This window comes from Lactuca serriola, chromosome 7, assembly GCF_051521515.1.
Source record: "Lactuca serriola cultivar US96UC23 chromosome 7, Lser_US96UC23_V15, whole genome shotgun sequence".
NCBI lineage: Eukaryota > Viridiplantae > Streptophyta > Magnoliopsida > Asterales > Asteraceae > Lactuca > Lactuca serriola.
In genome coordinates, this window is record NC_136414.1 from 105,584,537 (window position 1) to 105,589,297 (window position 4,761).

The following is a 4,761-nucleotide window of genomic DNA, read 5'->3' on the forward strand; positions in this document are numbered from 1 at the left end:
CCTGAGATGATGGTGGTGTTTTAGGTGGATTATAAGGGAGGTGTTGGGTGGTTTTAGGCTGGTGGCAGTGAACGGTGGTGATGGGGTGGCAGCTTGCTACTGCCTCGTTTCCTTGTGTTTATGGGTTGGGTTAATTTTGTGAAAGTTAATGAAAAACTCTATGTTGTAGATACACTAGAGTTACAATGATATATATAGGTAAATAAATTACATGAACACCCGTCTAACTAATAAATAACTTACAAGGACACCCCTTTAACTAATGGACAAAACAGAATGGTACAAAAACTATATTTGTCTAATATCCCCCTTCAAGCGAATCGGTGGCGGTCCAAGGCGAAGCATGTGACGAAACTGCTCAAACTGTTGTCGTAGAAGGCTCTTAGTAAAAATGTCCGCTACCTGAAGCTTGGTAGGAACAAACATGGTAACGAGTTTCCCAGATACAACGAGCTCACAAACAAAATGGTAGTCAAGATCGATATGTTTGGCGCGCTTATGAGACACCGGGTTTTTTGTGAGAAATAGGGCACTCTGATTATCACACAAGATGGTCGGACGACCAGTGGGAAGAAAGTGAAACTCACACAACAAGTGAGTAATCCATATGAGTTCAGCAGCAGTGTTAGCCGTGGCTCGATATTCAGATTCACAGCTGCAGCGAGAGACCGTAGGCTGCTTTTTGGCGCTCCAGGATACAAGATTACCCCCACGAAGATCGAGTACCCATAGGTGGACCGACGCGTATCCAAACAACGAGCCCAATCCGCATCAGAATAACCAACAAGGGTCGTAGATGTAGGTCTCGAAAAAGTAAGACCATAGGAGAGGGTGCCCTTAACATATCGGATAAGCCGCTTGACCGCCTGATAGTGATCAATAGTAGGAGCCTGAAGAAACTGGCTAACTTGATTCACGGCATAAGAAATATCAGGACTGGTAATGGTCAAATATTGCAAAGCCCCAATAAGAAAACGATAATGGGTTGGATCTTGATAAGGTGTACCAGATGCAACAAAAGAGACACTCGGGGATAGTGGGGTTGCCATGGGCTTCGACTCAAGTAGGCCACCACGGGAAACAATAGCATGAGCATACTTGGACTGACTAAGAAACAACCTAAACGAAAGACGCTTGGCTTCCAAACCGAGAAAGTAGTTGAGGTGACCAAGGTCCTTGATCTTGAACTCGGTGTGAAGCTTGGAGATAAAAGAGCGAATAATAGCTGTGTCGGAGCCTGTTAGGATAAGGTCGTCCACAAAAACGAGTAAGTATAAGAGACAAGTACCACGTTGAAACACAAACAAAGAGGGATCCGCATGACAACAAATGAACCCATTTGCCACAAGAAAGGAGCTCAAGCGATGAAACCAGGCCCTAGGAGCTTATTTGAGGCCATAAATGGCCTTGTTAAGCTTGCAAACATGATTAAGGAAACGAGGATCCTCGAACCCGGGTGGTTGCCGCATATACACCGTATCGGGCAAGTGGCCATGAAGAAAGGCATTGTTAACATCAAGTTGGTGGAGCTGCCAGTTATTAATAATAGCAATAGTCAAGACAACCCTGCTTGTTGCCGCCTTCACCACCAACCTAAATGTATGAGAAAAGTAGAGACCGGGAATTTGACTAAAAGCTTGAGCAACAAGGCGTGCTTTATGTCGATCAATAGAGCCATCGGCTAAGTACTTGGTCCGAAAGAGCCAACGGCACTCCACTACATTCGTGTTAGTAGGACGGGGAACCAAAGACCATGTGTGATTTTGTGAAAGTACTGCATCCATTTCGGAGCGCATGGCGTCAACCCATTTGGAATCCCTGAGAGCCTCAATATGCGTTGTCAGGTCAGCAGAGGAAAACAGAGTAGTATAAAGCCCACCATCAGATGTATGAGAAAGGTACGCCCAATGCCTTGGTTTAAAAATCCCAGATTTTGTTTGAGTGGTCATGGGGTTCCCGATAGAAGAAACAGGAGCCGGTGCCGATGGAGCAGAGGGCGAGGGTGCAGCAACATCGACATCGGGTATCGACGGATCCGAATCCGAACCCGATGCAGGTTCAATGTTGGAGCCGTGATCAGAGTCTGAGGCAGCAGAAGAGGAGTCTGATGCAGGCACTGTAGAAGCAAGATCGGGTTGGGGGGCTCGACTGGTGATGACGACATGGGAGGATCATCGCATACAATACAGGGAGCTGGAGGCAAGGCCGTTGGAGCAGGATTTGAGACAGCAGCGGGAACGGACACACCCGAAAAATCATCCAAAAAGGAGTGAAGTGATAAATTAACGATTGCTGTGTGCGTGGCAGTGGTGTCAAAAGGAAAACACAACTCATCAAACCGAGCATGGCGTGTGATGTAGATGTGCGAGGATCTAGGATCAAGACATAAGTAACCTTTGTATTGGGAGTGATATCCAAAAAAAACACAGGGAATGCTACATGGAGACAATTTATGAGGCGGATAATCCCGCAAATAAGGGTAGACCCAGCACCCGAATGGGCAAAAATTATCATAAAATGGCACCCGACCATACAACATCTCAAAAGGCGAACGATAGCCAAGAACTTTCAAAGGCAAGCGATTAATAATATACACCGCGGTGCTAAAGGAATGAACCCAATAAGAGGCGGCTATGTGACCATGAAACATCCTGGAAAGGCCCGTTTCAATTATATGGCGATGGTTGCGTTCGGTTCGTCTGTTTTGTTGCGGGGTGTACGGACACGAAATCTGATGAAAAATGCCACGCGATTTTAATAAGCCCTTAACACGATAGTGTAAAAATTACGTACCCCCGTCACTTTGAAAAACTTTAATCTTGGTGGAGAATTGATTTTCCACAAAAGTAAGAAATCAGATGAAAACATCATAAAATTCTGATTTGGCCTTGAGTGGATACAACCATGTAAAGCGCGAATAATCGTCCACAAAAGAGACATAGTAGCGATATGAATTAACCGACGAAACAGGTGACGGCCCCCATAAATCACAATGCACCAAATCCAATATATGTAAAGCACGTTTATTATTATTAGAAAATGGAAAGCGACGAGACTTAGCAAGTTCACAAGGAGAGCAAATATTTGGTTTTGGAAACACACTAGAAATAGATAAAAGTCCAAGTTTATTTAACATAGAAATAGTGTCAAAAGACACATGTCCCAATCTGGAGTGCCAAAGTTCAAAAGAGGCACGCAGCTTGGATCCGGCAAAAAATGCATAAGCTTTGGGAGAAGTGGCTAGAACATAAAGCCCACGATCACATTTTCCTTGTGCTAGAACTGACTTCATTGTTCGATCATAAATAAAAAACGATGAAGCAGAGAAAAGAACATCCACAGGATTATCACGTGTGAGCTTGCTAATGGATAATAAATTTTTGGTGAGGCGAGGAACCACCAAAACATCCCGCAAGTGAATACCATTAGCTATTTTGGAAGAACCAATATAAGAGATTCTGAGTGTATTACCATTTCCAAATTGCACCGAAGAGTCACCACCATACGGCTCGACATTAGACACCGATCCGGTGGAAGACACCATGTGATCGGAGGCGCCAGAATCAACAAACCAATCTGGGCCGGAAGGAGTAACTTGGCACTTGGCTAAAAAAGCTTTAGCAAGATCAACATCACGCATGGGTGAAGGGGACGCAAAAGAGTGAAGTTGAGGGAACTGGTTCGCGTAGTGGCCATTTTGGCGACAAAGTTGACAATGAGGAGACCGGCATCCACGACCACGACCACCACGAAAAGAGCGACCACCCCGACCCCGACCACCATTCGAACCTGAGGAGGGAGTGGTGCCGGCAGAAAAAGCAACCGAGGGAGTGGTGTCGCCGTGAATAGATTTGAGAAAAAATTCATGACCCTCGGCCCTAGCCAACAAGTCGCGAAACCCAAAACAGACCCGGAAGCACGGATGGCGGTGGAAAAATGCTCAAACGAGACACCGAGATCGCAAAGAAACCAATGGGTTTTGTCAGTTTCCTCCACCCCTTGACCAATGGCAGCAAGTTGATCATAAACGGACTTGAATTTTCGGCCAAATTCTGAAACGGTGGAGGAACCCTTGGTATGATGACGTAGTTAATCATAGAGATTTTAGGCACGCTCTAAGGAGGAGTTGCCGTAGGCGGCTTCAAGGGATACCCAAATGTCACGAGCTGTTGAGAGGCCCACAATCTCAGAAAAAGCTTCTTCTGTGAGAGAAGCTTGAAGAAGAATAACAGCCCTTTGATCGGTGGAGACCCACTCTGCCAATGTCGGATTCAAGGTCGGCTTGTTATCAACCAAAATGGAGGGCGGTGGGGACGAAACGGAACCGTCAACATGACCAAGAAGTTGCTGGTATTGTAAAATAGGGATCATTTGATTCTTCCATAGAAGGTAATTGGATGATGAAAGGTGAATGGTGATGAGATGCAAGATGGTGTTCATAGAGAGAGAGACGAAGCATCGGAGGTAGACATGATGAGGAAGCTAAATGGTGAGGAAAGTTGATGGGTGGGAGAGGAAGAAGAAGAGAGGGACAGTTTTAGAGGGAGGGAAAAAGAAGGTTGGGAGTTACAAGGCTTAATACCATGTGAAAGTTAATGAAAAACTCTCTGTTGTAGATACATGAGAGTTACAATGATATATATAGGTAAATAAATTACATGAACACCCCTCTAACTAATAAATAACTTACAAGAACACCCCTCTAACTAATGGACAAAAACAGAATGGTACAAAAACTATATTTGTCTAATAGGTTTGAGG